This window comes from Eretmochelys imbricata, chromosome 6 (genome assembly GCF_965152235.1).
Source record: "Eretmochelys imbricata isolate rEreImb1 chromosome 6, rEreImb1.hap1, whole genome shotgun sequence".
In the NCBI taxonomy this organism is placed as follows: domain Eukaryota; kingdom Metazoa; phylum Chordata; order Testudines; family Cheloniidae; genus Eretmochelys; species Eretmochelys imbricata.
In genome coordinates, this window is record NC_135577.1 from 122,160,204 (window position 1) to 122,180,446 (window position 20,243).

Below are 20,243 nucleotides of genomic sequence, written 5' to 3' on the forward strand. Positions count from 1 at the left end.
GCTCTGCCCTCTTAGCGGTACTAGAGAAATAATAATCGAGTGTCTGTCTCTTTTCACAATTGGTAACTAGCTGTTATAAGCGTCACAGACACCTGTGGCCCTCTGCATCATGGAAGCTGCATAATGCTGTGGCTGTGTCCTGCCATCTGATTGATCAGGAAAGCAGGTAGTGTGTGGGATGCAGTAGGGATGGCAAATGAAGCACACGCTGTCGGCTCATCCAAAAGCAGCTCTCCTCCTCTTGAGTGCTGAGGAGGACCTCACCTGTGGCCGATAGATTTTTTTTTTTTGGACCAGATTCAGATCAGGTTTAGAAGTCGTGCCAGCACAAGGCTGTCATGCATGTGGCTGGAGATGGGTAGGCAGTCATGGCTGGGCTACGTATGGTTATAAATAGCAAAGGCCCCATCAGTGGGGAGGGAAGTCAAGGCTGGGATACATGTGGCCAAACAGAAAAGGCAGTCAGGGATGCAGCATGTGTGGTTTTGGGTGGAATGGGGTCAGATTGGGAACATGTGGGCACAGGCCAGAAGGCAGCTGAGGCTGGAGTGAAGGCAGCCATAGCTTAAAAAGGTTTTAGGACGGGGTGTGTGTGGCCATCGGTGGAAAGGCAATCAAAGCTGTAATACATGCAGCCACAGATAGCTCAGGCTGGGGGAAAGTGGCCTTACTGGTCATTTCATCAGCAAGCGTGAGCAGAATCAACATGTACAGATGATCTCAAAATTACACAGGGAATTAGCAAAACATGTTTCTGGAACTGGACAGGAAAGAAGGGGCATTGCTGCTGAGCTGGTTGGTCGGTCGGTTGTTTCAGCCCAGAATATGTGCCATGTTTTGTGTTTTTTTCTTAAAAAAAAAGGCCCCTTATTTCCTCTGCTCTGGCGTGCAGTGAGATGGCTTTTTCATTCTGCAGCCATATTACACTGATGCAAAAATCCTTATTCCCAAGCTGGAAATTGCCCCTATTCCAGGGAACCGTGACTAAAGCTACTATGAGTCGAGGAGACAAGATGAGTCAAGTAAGGTCAGGAGGCTGCTCGTTTATCTAGATCGATCCCTCTAAACCTTTGAAAGAAGTATGAGAGACATGCTTGAAGAATAGTCAGGGTATGATTGAATTCTTTGTAAAGGTGAAAAGGACCGGCTAATTGCCAAGATGCGACATAGCAAAGCCCTCAAAGTTACACCAATGGCTTGTGAGGATGGTACAGAAGCCAGAGATACAGGGAGGTCCCACTTCTGCCATATCACCCTGCCCATACCCTCCACCCTGTGGGGGCCAGCATCATTTGAGTGTGTAAATTCTATCGTTGGCATGCACAGGTGATAGTGATCAAACACTGCATGGGCACATGATTATGTGTGCAAAGCTGAGGCTTATGCTTTGAAAATCTGACTGGCTGCTGACTGCAGAAAACAGCTCACGCACCAACCAGTGGATACAGTGCGAACCGGAAAAATTGGATTCCTTCTCTGGGATAGTGATAGCTCTTCCTCTGGAAATGGAGGGCCAGTGGACTGCAGAATGTCATGCACAAATGTGATGTGTAATAACAAGTTTGCTCACTCAAACCGAGGTTCTTTGCAGTATCTCTTTGCCATGTTACGGTGGTTTCCCTTGAGAGTGAAAGAAGGCACCAGCAGGATTTGAAATGCACCTATTGATGAGTCTTCCAATATGACAGCTCTGTATGGTGAGTCAGGGATTTCTCAACAAACACGTGGAAAATAGAGGTGGACTAAGGCTAAACAGAGCCAGTTCCAACAAAATGTTGGGGTCCGCCTGGAGAGTGTCTTCCTTCAAGCACCCCTCTGGGACAGACTTTCCCTCCCAATACCTCCAGATAGACTTTTGTCTTCCACCCCTGGGTCTTTGGTCTTCCTGCCTTGCTAGGCAGTCCCAGATCCCCTGGCAGCAATCACCTGTTTATTCTGTAAAAGCGGCAAAGAGTCCTGTGGCACCTTATAGACTAACAGATGTATTGGAGCATAAGCTTTCGTGGGTGAATACCCACTTCGTCAGATGCATGTAGTGGAAATTTCCAGAGGCAGGTATAAATATGCAAGCAAGAATCAGGCTAGGGATGTTTGTTCTGTTGCCACTTGCTACTCTGCCTCTCACTGGTGCTCTGAGGTGTCTCTGTCCATGAGGTCTGGATCTCAAGGATCCTGCCTAAATCCACCTGGGAAACATATAGCATTTATTTAAATGCAGTTTAAATCCAGTGGCAGGGTTGTTTGTTCTTATAACAAATGGTTAAAGCCTCTTTCTCTCAGAGCTAGGAATCAGTCCTAGATAGGAGAAGCATTTCCTTTTGGAATGAATGCCCACTCTTTCCTTCTCTCTCTCTCAAGTTGCTTGGAGGAGGAGAGATGGTTTTGGGGCGTTGCCACATTGACGAAATGAGGAGCTTTGCTGGCTAACTACCCGCTCCAGCTGGGGCTTCTGGTAATGGGGAGGTCTTTTCCTTTGGTCTCTTTGAGGACCTGGCCGGGCTTGTGGCCAGGTCTGATGGTGGAAGCGAAGTCTTCAGCAGAGTGACTTTCATCCCAGCTCAGCTTAATTAACGTTGTCTCAGCCAGAATCAGCTTTTAGCAGGCTGGGAGCAAGAGACTATACAGGCAACTGTTGGATATTTGTGGAAATTTTTCTCCCATCTTAAAGGGGAAGGCAAAAGAAGAACGTATGGGCTAAGGGCATGAACCGTTCTGTAGGAGTGGGTGTAACTGACTTAGGAGCAGCAAGGTTAGTAACTGGTCTCAGTGGGCTCTTTGCCAGCGGCGACGCCCCGGAAGACAGATCTGAGCTGGTAGCGGGAAGGTGAGCTGCTGGGAGAGATGAGAGTCAGAGGACTCGGGAAGACTCAGTGAGACCCAAACGGCTGGGAATCAGCAGGGCTGTCTGCAAGGAAAGCCTCTGCATTGTGCTGCGGCTAGTGACTGTTCACAAGGGGTAACAGCGGTGTGGTGCAGTAGATTTGTAGCCTGTGTTGACTGAGCAGGAAAAGAGGAAGCATGGGGGTGGAGGGGATCCCAGTGCTAGGAATGTAAATAACGCTGCTGTGGCCAGGGCCCCTCAGCTGGGGATGTCAGCTTGTTGGATTGGAAAAGCTGCTAGCCAGCCACTCTGGCCTTTTGTTGTGCTAATAAAGCCGTAGTTTGGGAAATGCTAACTTTGTACGCTCAACCGTTTCTCTTTTTTCCCCACTGTCATTAAGTTCATAAGAAATTAAAAGGAAGGCTGCCTGCGGAAATGATGAAGCTGCATGTAAATGAAACAGCTGCATTTCTCTCTCCTTGTCTGTCCTGGTGTGTTTGACAGTCAAGAACAGCTCAGTACTATCATAGATTTTATTCACTCTGCCTGTGCCAGGCACATGTGCTAACCACAGGGCTGTAACAGCTGTGTCTGAAGTAGGGTCTGACAGTTAAATGCAAACTTCCCAGTGGTTAAACAGCACTTAGGTGCAGGAAGTAGGGGTGTGGGAGGTGCTGCAGCACCCCCCTGGCTTGAAGTGGTTTCCATTATATGCAGGGTTTGCAGTTTGGTTCCATGGCTCTCGGCACCCCCACCATACAAATTGTTCAGTGGCCCTGTTATGGTGAGACATGAGCTGCCGTAGCAGGAAATGCCAAGCTCGCTGAGATGCGCTACGCTTCCTGGTCATGTTAAATGTCAGCCATTGTGGTCCCTCTGGGGGCCGGGGTGCATCTGCCTGTGGGAAGCAGCAGAGGGCCTATGAAACTGTCAGGTGATGCTCAAGAGGACCTGATCCAAAGACCGATGAAGTCGATGGAAAGACACCCATTGACATCAGTGGGCTTTGAATGAGGCTCAGAGTTTCCAGCTAATCTCTTCCTCTCCCGCAGGGTGCTGGAGAGGAGGCAAGTGGCATAGCCTTCCATAGCGTTTGAAGGGAAAGCCCCGGTCCGGCAGATACAGGGACATCCACAGAAAGGGCTGGTCCCTCTATGCTTTTGTTCTGGGCCCCTTGACATCATGACTCCCTCAGGAACGGGGCTGTCATTAGCCAGGCACGCAGTGTCTGGGCAAAACCATAACATAATGCAGATTCTAGCAGCACTGGTATAGACAGCTGCTTGGAGAGCCTCTCCTCTGATGAGGAGCATGCCACAGAATTCAGCTGCGACCTGGATCTTCTGATCCAGCTCTCCCTCTGCACAGACAAGTAGAGACAATGGCCAGGCCTATTATTAGGCTGCCAGTGAAAAATCATTTTGGAATGTCTTTGGAAAGGAGGCCAGGCCTGATCCAATGCCAGTTGAAGTCAATCGGAGGTGGAGCTGGCCCTCGGTATGCACGCACTGTTTAACTGCATGTCCATCTAGGGCCTGATCCAAAGGCAGACGGCGGAAGGACTTCAGAGGACTTTAAAATTGCTTCCCAGACAGCAACCTAGGTTTCACCAGTAGCTGGACAAATCCGTTTGAAATAATTGGGATGCAGGCTGGGTGGGAGTCGTGTCCTGTGGGAGTAGGGTGCCCAGATAGCAAGTGTGAAAAATCAGGACAGGGGGTGCAGGGTACTAGGCACCTCTATAAGACAAAGCCCTGAATATCAGGACATCTGGTCACCCTATATAAGAGCTGAAACCTCCCGTCTCTTAAGGCTTTCTTGATTTTATTTGTACTTAGTCTTAAAATAAACCACTTCTTTTTTTTTAAACTGCTTTTTAAAAAAAATATAACAACTGCACTTGTTTCTGGCCCTACTTTGCAACAGTGGACTGTCAGCCTCCGAAAATAGGGGTGTATCATGAATCCGTCGGCCCAGTCGTAACCACAGTGCAATGATCCCTTTGTTTGGCACAAGGCAGGTACTTGCTTCTGTTACTCAGTGGATGCCTGGTTAGGAATTTTATGCTAGCACAAGCCACAATTTATTGTAGGCATCACAAAAGAGTTTCACTGTTTAAAGTTTTGGTTCAAATGGGAGGAGCAGGCCTGCTTGATGTGCAGTTCTTGTCATGACAAAACGTACCTTCACTGTACAGCTGCTGATTTTAAAACGTCTATCATGGCTGGATGTTCACCTTCAATTTGATTTTTTTTTTTTTTTTTTGGACTGCATGGCTTCCATAAAGTGCTAACAGCAGTCCCTTGTGCTTTCCTGTGGTTTTCTATTCCAAACCAGAACTACTGCTCATATTGTACCAATGGAATGTAGCACTTTGTTAAATTAAAATATCAGAAAATAAAAGCTGTCCATCATATCTACCTTTAATTGACTCGCATCCTTGATTTATGGTTTGTCACTTTGGCTTTTTTATTAATATTTGAATCATATTTTTAAGACTCAAGCTTTTCTTTTCTTTACTGTCTGATTTGTTTGCATGTTTTAGGGGCCTGTGCAAGATTCTGCCTGGGACTGAATCGTGATATTTCTGCAGTTTTCCAGGAGTTAAATGCAAACGATCCAGGAGATCCAGAAATAGGTTCTACAAATATTTCATAAAGAAAATAGACCTGTTATCAAGTGCACAGATACTGATTAGAGGAAGCGTTTATTTTGTGCAAATGATACAGAGGAATGGAAACCATTTGAAAGTGTAAAATGTCGACCATATTTTTCAAACGTGTACACTATTGTGTATGCAATCTTCCCATTGCATGCATAGGTCAAAGGCTGGAGTATACGTACACCTTTGCATGTACACTACCCTAGTGTGTGGGTGCATCTCATGTGTTGCACATGCATCTTGAGAACATGCAAAAATGGACAAGGCTGCTTAGGATCTTAAATCATAATGGCTAAAATTCACCATGTGGCACCGACATTCGCCCTCTGCAGTGTTTCACTAAAAATTACATCTGGTTGAAGTTTTTCATCCTATATATATATATATATATATATATATACACACACATATATATTTTTTACATAAAATGCCCCCCCCCCACCACAACGGACATTTCCCTGGGGTTATCCATTTCACCAAAAAATTTCCCCAACCCACCAATATTCTTTTGGTTTCAGTTGCAGAAAACAGAAACATTTTCTGTTTTCATTGTTTTTGTTTTGATGAAAACCTGAAATTGTATAGAGAATTTTTTTTTCCTTTTTCATTTTTTGCTAAACTTCAGAGGGAGCTCTCCCCCGCCCCCCCCCCAACTCTGAATCTCCCTACAGTGCTCTAAATACAGAGCACATCTAGGGTTGCCACGCGTCTGGTAATGTGGCTGACCCTTTGGGGTCAGAAGAACATTTCTGTATAAGTGAGCAGAGTTTAAAATAACTTCTCACTGTACTGGCCCTAGGTGCTGATTGGGAGCCAGAGAACTAAAATGCAATAAAGGAAGCTGTGTGATTTCTTTTTTTCTTCTTGATAACCCGGGGGGGGGAGATCAGAAGCACAGTTTGTGACTGGTTGGGGAGTTTAATTTCAGTCTTACCCACCAGTCTTGGGAGTATCTGCCGCTTGCCCTGACCTTTGCATTTCCAGTGAGGGCTGCCACAGGCACCCCGGGTCACACCCTTATCTGGTGTAAACTGGGGTCTTCCTTTAAAATCAATGGGACGACCCTGATTTCCACCAGCAGAGGAACTGACCCTCTGGCTGCTCTAGGCCTTCAGTAGTTCACACATCCTCTTACAGTAGCAGAGCGGAGTGTGTCCCAGACAAGGACAGCCTGTCGTTTGCTCTGCTAAGGACATGCCCATGTGTCCCTGTGACTGTAACGTAGGATGGGACGGGGTGTATGAAGACTATTGGCCTGATCCTACACCAGTGAAGTCAATAGAGGTTTTGCCAGTGACTCCAACTGGACCTGGATTTAACTTGGCCACCCCTGTGATGCGATGCATTGACAACATGGTTGGCATTCATATAGGTATGTATGTGAGGGTGGGGGATACCCGCTGCAGTTGGTTATACAGATACAAGCCTAAATGATTCTGCTTATGCAAAATCTTTTGCAAGTCCACATCAAGCCACAGGGTTTATTGTTTTAGTTTAATACTGTTTCAGTTAAAGCTCTTCTTGGCCTAGTTCCCAGTGACTTTGCTCTCTGTCCCTCATGCAGCGAATGTTGCTGGAACAGAAATGGGGAATCCGGAGTGAACATTAGTCCAGATTTCTAATTAAAGAAGCACAAAAGCTTCTTGGGAGAAAAACAAGCAGGCTCTGATTGCAGCCACATCTCTGGAGAAACACGCTGCCAAGGATCAGCAGGGCAGAACCTTCAAAGGAAAACTGCAATTGACTTTTAAAATGTCAGAATCACTTATGTAGTTGTGAATATTTTTGAGTTTTGTTTTTAAAATATTAAATATGCTTAAATGCAAAGATGGCGATGGCTAAAGAAACAGGAAGCTGCTGTCCTGTTTGCTGGAATTGATTGTGACAGAGGAAATGCTGCTTGGCATCTGAACGCAGGAGACTTCCAGAGGCCAGTTACGTTAAGACAAGTTATATCGTTATCAATTATATGTATCACCTTATTTGAATTTGTTCATTTAACACTGATGCACAATGAGCAGTGTACACGCACTCGCTACACGTTTTCAAGTTAAAAGAAGCTTACCTTAAAACAGCTGTGAAAGCCTCCGGCCCATCTCATGTGTTCATCAGCTGTAGTGTGATTAGCACTTCCTGGGTCAGACTGTTGACTTCATTGGCAGGCTGCACAGACTTAAGTGTCTGCCTGCAGGGAATTCACTGCAGGATTGGGGCCAAATTTAAATTCCAGTTGGGAAGTGGGACGGCTAAAGGTGGGAGAGTTTATCATGTCTTATGCTAAGCAGCATTGGACCTTGCTCCGTACTTGCATGGGAAATCCCCAGGAAATACCACAGTGCTCAAGAAACAACGGGGACTCAGTAGATCGCACTTTTCCTTTGGAGGCAGTATGGAATTGACGCCCCAGCACAGTGCTACCTTTCAGATGGGACATAAAGTTAAATGCCTGGTCACTAGGCCCAATTTTATTTTATATAGTGGCCCAAGATCCATATGTGAACATTCACAGGCAAGTCCGTACCTATATTTGTGTGTGCAGTTTTTCCAGCTACATTGTCAAATCAAGTGAATACAGGAACAAATAGTTTAGAGACACCTAACCAGCTATCTGCATGCACAGTCACCTGATTTATGTGGGAATGGCCGTACTATATATACGAATGTAGGAGTCCAATTGCACGTATGTGTTTGTACACCAACCTTGGCTTCTCTGTCTAAAAACATTGCCTTCAAAGTTCCATGGCACTTTCAGCAAGAATAAGGATTTTAACCCCAGTACCCTGGCCAGCTTCTATATCAGCTAATCGCTTTCCGCTTACATATATTTCCCCTGCGGTTTCCAAATGGATACAGTATTCATCTTCCTGTCCTGACTTTTAAATGGTTATGCAGTACTGCTGTGCCCCATTAAACAGCTGCCATGGTTCATCTCCGGGGTGTATGAAATGATCATTGTGTTTGTAAAGTGTTGTGGGAATGAATGTAAGTGATTTTGATCTTTTCCCAAACTGTTTAAAACAGCAACACTAAAACAAAAAAATTGCATTGGAAGGATCTTTTTGGAATGACAGAACCCTTTACCTCAAACCTATTTTTAAAAGTGGCATTGGGGTCATCTTAAAATGTAAAGAACTGACCATTTCTCACTGTTTTACATTAATTTGAAGGGTGCCTTATGATGTTTTTATTTTTTCCCCTGTTGAAATGAACAAGTACATGTGCGTCTCTGTGCTTAATCTGATCTAAATAACAACTAGTTTCCATACTTGTGCAGTTTGTGGTCCACCAGGGGGATCAAGAGCCTCATAATTCCCTGGCAATTTATTTACTTTATTATGTGAGCACAAAGGAAAGTGGTGGGAAGACCTGTGAGCTTTTTACATATATTAAAAACAAAATCACCCAAACGTGAATAAAACTAGCTTCTCCTCACTCATTCATATCTAGCAAGAAACCAACCACAAGTGAAAATCAAGAGCTTGCAGCCCCCGCATCTTATCCCCACATACCTGCCCTTGGTGCTCCTCCATCTACTCGCCAGCCCAGGAAGACAGAGGAGCTTTGCAGATTGCCAGGAAGCTCAGTAGGTTCAGGCTATTTGTGACCAAAGTTGTCAAGGGCCCTCCATGGAGAACGCTCTGCTGGGATCTGGGATCTCTTTTGAACCAGGGGCCTGTAGAACAAATGTCTCACTGACCTCTTCTGTGGCATCTCGTGGGGACAGAGGCAGTTTCTTAAGTAGGCCGGGTACTAAACCATTGGGGGCTTTCTAGATCCGGCCACCTTGATCATGCAATTCAAGGGCCTACCTAGAACAGAGTCTAGCAGCCTGGCAAATGGAGCGTACAGACTAATTTGAGGAGTTCCTAGCTCGGTGAGTGGTGACCCCGGCTCATTATGCCCTCCATCATTACCTCACTGCTATTTTGTTCTCTCTGCTGTCTCGTTGTTGTACTCACCTGCTGTCTCCCATTGTACACTTAGGTGTGAGTTCTTTGGGGCAAGGCCTGTCTTTTTACCATGTGCATGTACCCTGGCAAGTGCAATGGGACCCTGATTGGGGCCTCCATGGGTATATCTACACTGCAACTGGAGCGAACTTCCCAGATTGGTAGACAGACTCACGCTAGCGAAGCTCGAGCTAGTGTGCTAAAACTAGTGGTGTGGACATTGCGGTTTGGGAGGTAGCTCTTGCTCTCACATCCACCTGACCCCCTAGATCTTGGGAGGCTTGCTCCCAGCCGCAGTGTAGACGTACCCCCTGGAGCTGCCCAACCAGAAATAATAACAATGATATTACAGAAATGTTTCACTAGGTACAAGTGAGTATCAAGCTCTCACTTGCTGTCTAAGCATATTGCCGGGCAATGTGCGTCAGTCTTCCTTCAGTGCTGGCCAGTCGCATTGTATTGCTTTATGACAAGATTGTAGTGTTGCAACTCCTCACCCTAGGCCCTCCCTAATGTTACATTTATCGTTAGATTGCAAACTCTTCAGGACAGTGACTTCGGCTTTCTATTCCATGAAGTACTCTCCCCGCTTTTGCATGTTTTACAAATAATGAAGAAGGGGGAAAGAGATTGCTGAACATTTGACATGGATTCTTTCCATTATCTTTCCCTATGAATGGATATTTGTACTAGAAAACATGGGGATAAAAAGGAGAGAGCACAGTGTGGCTGTCCACTTGGCAACAGGCTGCATCTGGACCAAACACACAATGGGACCCCTCTCTGACAGACAGCAGACTTCTAGAAATCTAACAGGGCAGGACACAGAATATGAAATGGTAAATAGCTAAAATACAGCACACTTTTTAAAGATTTACTGTCTAAGGCCATGATGCTGCAGCTGGCTCTACGCTGGTGGAGTCTCCACCCATGCAGGCTTTGCTCACACGGAGCCAATGGCAGGCTTGCATCCTAATTAAGGCCCCAATTTTCCACTATGCCTGACCTGCACTTGGATGTGGTCAGCAGTGGTGTCCTCAGGGAGCTGACTGTGGCTCCCCGGTCCAAGGCCACATGACCCCAGACTAAATTAGATTTAATCTGAATTGTGCTCCTGGCATAATGACGCCTATACCAGCGAAGTATTGGGTGTGGCAGAACTTGGTCATGACCCAACAGATGGAATTCTCCGCTGGGAAGCTCTGGCTGGCTTAAAGCCTCATTGTGCTGTGTAATGAGGCCTTAGCAGACCAGGGAATCCAGCTCTTAGTATTTATGGCCAAATTATGACACTAGGGGTACATCTATACTGCGATAAAATACCCGTGGCTGGCCTGGTTCAGCTGACTCGGACTGGGGCTGCAGGGCTAGAAAATTGCAGTGTAAATGTTTGGGCTCAGCCTGGGTTCTGAGACCCTGCATGGGAGGAGAGTCTCAGTCTGGGGTCCAGCCTGAGCTCGAATGTCTACACTAGCCCCGCAGCCTGAGCCCCACAAGCTTGAGTTGGCTAACCTGGGCTCTGAGGTTTGGTGCTGTGGGTTTTTAAATCACACTCCCGATGTACCTTAAGGCGGGTCAACACAGTAGCTGGGAGATGCGATTTCTCGCTTGGCTAGACATATCAGTGCTAGCTCTGCTCTTGCTAGTACCTAAAAATAACCTTGTGGCTGCCATGGCTCAAGTTAGCAGCTGGTGTACAGTCCCGCCCGGTACTCTTGGTACGCACTTGGGCCATTAACCAGGGCCACCCAGGCCACCACGCCCGCACCCTTATCTGTAGGTGCTAACTTGAGCAGAGCTAGCACGTGTGTCTACTTGAGCTGGGAGTCACACCTTCCAACTGCTGTGCAAACTCACCCTAGGCGTGCACTTGTGGCTCTGATGGTCTTACTTGGAAGCTGCATGCATGCACCCGAGGGTACGCCGTTTCTGCTGGAGCTGTTTCTGCGAATGAATTGCTGTTTGTTTTGCAAACAAAGTTTGCGAAAAGAAAAGGAGGGCTTGTGGCACCTTAGAGACTGACCAATTTATTTGAGCATGAGCTTTCGTGAGCTACAGCTCACTTCATCGGATGCATACCGTAGATACTGCAGCAGACTTTATATACACACAGAGATCATGAAACAATACCTTCTCCCACCCCACTGTCCTGCTGGTAATAGCTTATCTAAAGTGATCTAAAGTTATCTAAAGTTTTAACCTGGATTTGTGCTGGAAATGGCCCAACTTGATGATCACTTTAGATAAGCTATTACCAGCAGGACAGTGGGGTGGGAGGAGATATTGTTTCATGGTCTCTGTGTGTATATAAAGTCTGCTGCAGTATCCACGGTATGCATCCGATGAAGTGAGCTGTAGCTCACGAAAGCTCATGCTCAAATAAATTGGTTAGTCTCTAAGGTGCCACAAGTACTCCTTTTCTTTTTGCGAATACAGACTAACACGGCTGTTACTCTGAAAGTTTGTGAAGGTTTCAGAGTAGCAGCCCTGCTAGTCTGTATTTGCAAAAAGAAAAGGAGGACTTGTGGCACCTTAGAGACTGACCAATTTATTTGAGCATGAGCTTTCGTGAGCTACAGCTCACTTCATCAGATGCATTGAGTGGAAAATACAGTGGGGAGATTTATATACATAGAGAACATGAAATAATGGGTGTTACCATACACACTGTAATGAGAGTGATCACTTAAGGTGAGCTATTACCAGCAGGAGAGCGGGGGGAGAGGGGGGGGAGAGAAACCTTTTGTAGTGATAATCAAGGTGAGCCTGTCTCCCAAGATCTGTGAGAGTGATGGGTCATCCTTCAGGATAGGTTGTAGATCCTTGATGATGCGTTGGAGAGGTTTTAGTTGGGGGCTGAAGGTGATGGCTAGTGGCCTTCTGTTATTTTCTTTGTTGGGCCTGTCCTGTAGTAGGTGATTTCTGGGTACTCTTCTGGCTCTGTTAATCTGTTTCTTCACTTCAGCAGGTGGGTACTGTGGTTGTAAGAACGCTTGATAGAGATCTTGTAGGTGTTTGTCTCTGTCTGAGCGGTTGGAGCAAATGTGGTTGAATCGTAGAGCTTGGCTGTAGACGATGGATCGTGTGGTGTGGTCTGGATGAAAGCTGGAGGCACGTAGGTAGGAATAGCGGTCAGTAGGTTTCCGGTATAGGGTGGTGTTTATGTGACCATCGCTTATTAGCACCGTAGCGTCCAGGAAGTGGATCTGTTGTGATCCAGGCTGAGGTTGACGGTGGGATGGAAATTGTTGAAATCATGGTGGAATTCCTCAAGGTCTTCTTTTCCATGGGTCCAGATGATGAAGATATCATCAATATAGCGCAAGTAGAGTAGGAGCATTAGGGGATGAGAGCTGAGGAAGCGTTGTTCTAAGTCAGCCATAAAAATGATGGCATACTGTGTGGCCATGCGTGTACCCATAGCAGTGCCGCTGATTTGAAGGCATACGTTGTCCCCAAATGTGAAATAGTTATGGGTGAGGACAAAGTCACAAAATTCAGCCACCAGGTTAGCCGTGACATTATCGGGGATACTGTTCCTGACGGCTTGTAGTCCATCTTTGTGTGGAATGTTGGTGTAGAGGGCTTCTACATCCACACAGATTGACAGAGCCAGAAGAGTACCCAGAAGTTACCTACTACAGGACAGGCCCAACAAAGAAAATAACAGAATGCCACTAGCCATCACCTTCAGCCCCCAACTAAAACCTCTCCAACGCATCATCAAGGATCTACAACCTATCCTGAAGGACGACCCATCACTCTCACAGATCTTGGGAGACAGGCCAGTCCTTGCTTACAGACAGCCCCCCAACCTGAAGCAAATACTCACCAGCAACCACAAAGCCCGTTGCCAACTGTGTCCACATATCTATTCAGGGGACACCATCATAGGGCCTAATCACATCAGCCACACTATCAGAGGCTCGTTCACCTGCACATCAACCAATGTGATATATGCCATCATGTGCCAGCAATGCCCCTCTGCCATGTACATTGGTCAAACTGTACAGTTTCTACATAAAAGAATAAATGGACACAAATCAGACATCAAGAATTATAACATTCAAAAAACAGTTGGAGAACACTTCAATCTCTCTGGTCACACGATTACAGACCTAAAAGTTGCAATTCTTCAACAAAAAAAATTCAAAAAAAGACTCCAACGAGAGACTGTTGAATTGGAATTATTTTGCAAACTGGATACAATTAACTTAGGCTTGAATAGAAACCCTCCCCTCCCCACCCCGCTCTCCTGCTGGTAATAGCTCACCTTAAGTGATCACTCTGGTTACAGTGTGTATGGTAACACCGATTGTTTCATGTTCTCTATGTATATAAATCTCCCCACTGTATTTTCCACTGAATGCATCCAAAGAAGTGAGCTGTAGGTCACGAAAGCTTATGCTCAAATAAATTTGTTAGTCTCTAAGTTGCCACAAGTCCTCCTTTTCTTTTTGCAAAGTTTGTGAAGTAATTCTAAAATGGTTCCAATCATCTGACATCCACATTATACAATTAGAAAGAGAGGCTGAGCTGTAAAGATCAAGGGAGCGTTCCTGGCCAGCCTGAGACTCTTTCAAGCAAAATGAAACCTACCAGATATTGCAGACAAAAAGACTCTAAGGATAAACTACAATCTGAGGACATTAACTATTGAAATCTTTTTCACTTGAACGTAGGAGCATGGAAAGTTAAATTGGAATATGAAAAAGGAGCCTGACATATTAACCAAGCCCCACTACACTTTAATTTTAAGGTGGCTTTTATGTAGAGAATAAATTGGTCATGTGTTTTTAAAAAAGCAGTTGCAAAAATGTGACCTTATTCATATAAATAAATATTCTGAACTAAACCAAGAGAGAGCTAACACAGCCACTATTATACATGCAAAATCTATATCATGAAATCAATTAACCAGATTCAGTATGTAGTTTAGCTAATTTTTGGTAGCGTTTGCATTATAGCACTATGGACCAGATTTTCAAAGCAGCTCCTCACATTAGGTGCAGGGGGCGGGGTGCGAAGTTCTTTTGCAACTCTGGCTCAAAGCGTCATGTGGGAGCCATTAGGTGCTGAGCAGTTTTTGAATATCTGGCCCTTATTTAGGTGCCTAGATCTGACCGCTGAGCTCTTTTGAAAATCTGGCCCTGGGTACACAATACAAGTGCTCTATGAATGCCTATGCAAGCAGAGTTGTGTGAAATTCTAATTACACCCAGCCTGGTTTTGTTCTGAAATCAGTAGGACTTTGGTGGGATCAGGATCTGGTCCTTAGATCATAGAGTCAGAAATGTAGAGCTGGAAGGGACCTCAGGAGGTCATCCAGTCCAGCCCTTCCAGATTAAGGCAGGACCAAGTAAGCCTAGACCACCAAAACCAAACAGGTGTTTGTCCAACCTGTTCTTAAAAACCTCCTGAGACAGTAATTCCACAACCTCCTTGGGTAACCTTTCCCAATTCTTAACTATCCTTATTGTTTTTCCTCGTGTCTAACCTAAATCTCCCTTGCTGAAGATTAAGCCTGTTACTACTTGTCCTACCTCCAGTGGACATGGATCACGGATCACAGCCCTCTTCATAAGACCTCTTCACATATTTGAAGATGATCAGGTCCTTTGCTCAGCTTTTTTAACCTTTCCTTATAGGTCAGGTTTTCTAAACCTTTTACCATTTTTGTTGCTTTCCTCTGGACTCTCTCCAGTTTGTCCATATCCTTCCTAAAGAGTGGTGCCCAGATTTGGACACACTTCTCCAGGTGAGGCCTCACTAGAGCAAAACAATTACCTTCATCACTGCCCTAAATGCCAGAGGCATAATAGGAACATGACGATGATCTTACATAGGACCCTCCTGTTAATATTCCTGTTAAGATGGAGAACAAATATGTAATCATGGGCTCTTCAGTCTAGCAGAGAAAGGTCTAACATGACCCAATGGCTGGACATTGAAGCTGGACAAATTCAGACTGGAAATAAGGTGTATATTTTCAACAGTGAGGGGAATTAATCATTGGAACAATTTACCGGGAGTTGTGATGGATTCTCCATCACTGACAATTTTTAAATCAAGATGATTTAATTGGGGATTGGTCCTGCTTTGAGCAGGGGATTGGACTCGATGACCTCCTGAGGTCCCTTCCAACCCTGATATTCTATGATTCTATGGGATGTTTCCCTAAAAAATCTGCTCCAGGAATTAGTCTGGGGAAGTTCTATGGCCTGTATTAGACCGGAGGTCCGACTAGATGATCACAATGGTCCCCTCTGGCCTTGGAATCTATGAATTTGTTGCTTTCTAGACTGTATATATAGGTGTGCTGTAGCAAGGGACTCGGGACATGAGAGAACACAATGTGTAGCAGACCCCAGATGCAACGTGTTTGCTCTCCCTTCCCAGTGAGGACTGGTGAACGGTGATAAATCCTTGTCCGAAGGAATTCCTTTCTGTTAGCAATTATTTTACTAAAGCAGAACGGCAATGTTAAAAGCCATCTGTTCACCTGAGTGTTGTAAACTGACCACTCTCAGTTGGGAGAAAGCGCCCCGCAAATAGTAACCGCTGAATGTATCTTTAAAAAAAAAGCTGGCCTGCTCTCCTGCTGATGTTCAGTAGCAGTGTTGTGTAACAGGATGGCCTCACCTGTGGCTATCTCAGCCCTGTTCAATCAGCCCTACCTGTGCTGTACTTAGCTGCAGCCCAGCCAGAAGGGGCAGAACGTAGGGGTCAGGTGTTGGTATGGTGAACATCTGGGCCTCATTAAACACTTAAGAGAGCACAGTCAGGAGGAATCTGGGATAGGAGCCACAGCATAGGCTCCTGTGGGAAGGCCTGTAAGAAACAGGGGGGTTCCTAAGAGAAAACCTCCGAGTCCCAGGGAGGGGAGGCTGTGGGAAACCTGTCAGCCCCATGAGGGGCAGAAACTTGGCTAGCAGGAGGTTTGGTTTTGTTTTTCAAATTGGACTTTGTTATCGTGGAAGGGGACTGAACTCTAAGTGTGACCTGGAAGAGGATGGCAGAAGAACGAGATTGGCCAACAATAGGGGCTGCTAGAGTGAAAGAGTCCTTGCAATGCCGTGTTGTGATGCCAGGGGGTGCTGCAGTGGTGGTGAGTAGAACTGCCTATGGGTCCTTTGGGTGGGCACGAGAGCAACCAGGCCAAATGAGTGAGAGCCCACCCCTCCCCCTTTCTCTCTGCGCACGCACCTGCCTGCTGCCTTTTTAGTTTCAGCTCTGCTGATGTCCGAGTGGCAAATATCCCCAGGCAAAGCTGATGTGCATGGTGGTATAAGCTGGTATAACTAACATGCCAGTGGGAGAGTGTAGCAGCTAGCAGGAGGAAGCACTGATGCTGCAGGCTGTAACAGAGCTGAGTTTGTCCTAGTCTCTCTAATGTTCCTTAGAGTCAGATTCCTCTAAATATCACATCATTTCTCTGGATTCCTCTAAATATCACATCATTTCCCTGTATCTTCCCATGGAATGATGGATGCTAGCAGTGCCAGTTGCTTTGAGAAAATGGGACTCCTGCTGTGAAAGAAAAGGCCAAGGCTTTCAGCTGGCCAACACCAATTACCTCGTGAGGGAGGATTTAAAGAAACAGTACACGTATGCACACACCTCCGCAAGGGCTGTGGCATCATGGCTCTGGTGTGCGCTCCCTGGAAGTCCCCGAAGGACAAATGCTAGCCAGAGTTCTATCTGAAATCTCCATCTGCAATGTCCCCCTGTCCTGGCATTGCCAGCACACATAAGGGTGCTAAAGCCAGAGCTTTGTCTCTTAATCCCGAGGATAGTAGAAGCCTAGCAATTAAATTAAGCCTTTTAGCAAAATGGTGTGTGTGATCCTTGGCTGTTTGATGGTTAAGAATAACTCACGGCATCTTATGTTGTATAGTTATATAAGGCCAAGTGTTCCCGCATGACCCTCATTTGTTGTTGCTCACAAGCACACATGGGAGAGGTGGAGGGACCAGACCAGATGCTGGATATACAAAAACTGGGAGTCTGTGGTGGTGCACACCATAAGGCATTATGGAAATATGCTTATGAATGTATATATGACATAACTGGGATATGTTTTATGCTACTTATGCCATGTAACATATCTATGTAAAGGTTATGATTGACTGAATCTATTCATCCTATTTGTATGCATGTATCATTCTTGTATTCGAAGTTATGAATATTGGCTGTGTACTTGCTTGATTTCCAAGTAGCACTAGTAAAGCATTTGGTCGGCTTCTTGAGCAAGGAATGTGCAAATTAAGTGCCCAGTCAAGAAACAGTTAAAGGACAATGAATTGTGGAAGGCTCCAATCCACATAAGAAGTCTACCTGAGGACGTTCAAGGTAACATGTAAGCAATGGCTGCTGCCTGTAAAAACTGAGTCATGCATAGACATATGACTTGCCCATGTGACTCCAAAACTCCATCTTGGAGCTGGACTTTGCATAGGAGAGAAGAGGGGGTCTCCACACACAAGAGGTTCTATTTAAGCCCTTGGGAGACCCCTCCATTTTGGTCTTCAGCTGGCTAAAGAGATAGCCTCTCCACCCCTAAAAATACCTGAAAGAAGCTGGAACAAAGGACAGTAACTACAGGGGGTGTGAGTGATTGCTGGACCCAGACTAGAAGGAGACTAGTCTGTAAAAGGAAGCTTACTGGAATTCCTCTGAGGGTGAGGTTTTATCTGTATTCAGTTTTCTTAGACATAGACTTGAGTGTTCTATTTTATTTTGCATGGTAATTCACTTTGTTCTGTCTGTTACTACTTGGAACCACTTAAATCCTACTTTCTGTATTTAATAAAATCACTTTTTACTTATTAATTAACCCAGAGTATGTATTAATACCTGGGGGTGGGGGGGACAGCTGAGCATACCTCTCTATCAGTGTTATAGAGGGTGAACAATTTATGAGTTTACCCTGTATAAGCTTTATACAGGGTAAAATGGATTTATTTGGGGTTTGGACCCCATTGGGAGTTGGGCATCTGAGTGTTAAAGACAGGAACACTTAAGCTGCTTTCAGTTTAAGCCTACAGCTGTTAGGGGATGTGGTTCAGACCTGGGTCTGGGTTTGCAGCAGGCTAGCGGGTCTGGCTCCAACCAGGCAGGGCACTGAAGTCCCAAGCTGGGAGGGCAGGGAAAGCAGGGGCAGAAGTAGTCTTGGCACATCAGTTGGCAGTTCCCATGGAGGTTTCTGTGATCCAACCTGTCACAGAGTGCATATGGTCTGAGGGTTCTGTAGGTAGCCTCCCGAGTAGCATGGTAAAATCTCACTAATTTGCACATATGACTGGGAACCCACTGGCATGTATTGCATTTTGCAAATCAGGGAATGAGTCAAGATGTAGACTAAAACGAGCCTGAGAGATGCGTGATTTGGTGCCTTATTTATCCATTTATTAATCAATGTGAGAGGAGCCCTGGCAGAATAGTTTTCTGGCAATAGTCCCAGTCCTGTCCCTGCCCCTTGTATCAGGGGTGACCATCTTTGCCCACATTCTCCACCGTATGTAGCAAAGCGGGGCACTCACCGGCACGGTGCCTCTTGCTGGGCCATCCAGGAATTAGCTCTCACAGCCCTGGAGTGCCCTCTATAGGCTGGTGTCCTGCCCTCTGTTACCTGCCCTGTTGTCTCCACCAGTTCTGGCCCCATGTCCCTACCGGACCCCGGTACCCCTTACCTTGGGATGCTGCCCCACAGCAGTGCCCCCACACTCTGGGTCTCCCCTCCGAGGGGAGACTCAATCCCCTATACCCACCTTGCCTCAGTGGCTACTGCCAGTCGTCCTCTATCCCCTTCTCTCAGGGGCAAACTGCACTGAAATGGCCACTCATCACTGGCAAGTGGGTTGGATCTGCTTCAAAAAAAAAAAGCCCCAGCTGCCTCCATATAGCCCTAGTGCCATCCCTGGCCTTTAGCAAGGCCTCAGCCTGGGGAGTCACCAAGCCAGAGCTCCTCAGCTCTGTCTCAGGTACCCTGCTTGCTCTCCCAGGCAGCCTGGTCCTCTCTGTTCCCCAGCTGGAGCAAGAGTCTCTTCTCCCACTCTCTCAGCCTGCCCTTTTATCAGGGCCAGCTGTGCCCTAATTTAGTGCAACCATACCTGTGGCTGACAACCCATCCAGCCTCCCTTGGATGCTTTTAACCCCTTCCTAACCGGAACAGGGTGACCGCCCCGCTACAAGGCCAAAAATTCATTTGTGGCAATCGGTAGCAATTTTTACCCATAATAAAAACCTGTCAGAGTCCAGCTCCCTGCAATGGCACAAAAAGTCTGTTGCAGAAAATCTCAGCGAGTCTGAATAGCGCCTTCCAGATTCAGTTTTGACTCCCCAGGGTGAAGCATTTCCCTGCCGAGTCAGTCTGCCAGAAGGTTCATTTTTTTCCTCATGCTAAAACAGCTAAGAGATGAGAAATATGTTTTGGGTTTTTTTTTTTGGCCTGATGAGAATGAAGCTTTGCTGCTTTGAGGAGAGAACAGGCTCCAGGACCCCCTCATCAGGGTATGTAAGTAAAACCAAAAACCAAAAAACCCCTGTGCTGTTGTCAAACTGAATCCGAGCTTGGCAGGACTTTCCTCTTCTTTGTACATGAATAGGAGCCTATTTCACCACCTGCTGCTTCATACGGATTGATTCATAACTCTGGCATCTCTGCTATCCATCTGCAGTGAGCACAACTGGTCTGTTGCTCCTGAATCTAAATGCAGGGGAAGTAAAGGGATCCATTGGCAAACAGAACTGCTCTGCTTCAGACTGAGATGGGTTTTGCTGGGTGGAATAGTGCATGGGCCAAATTTTG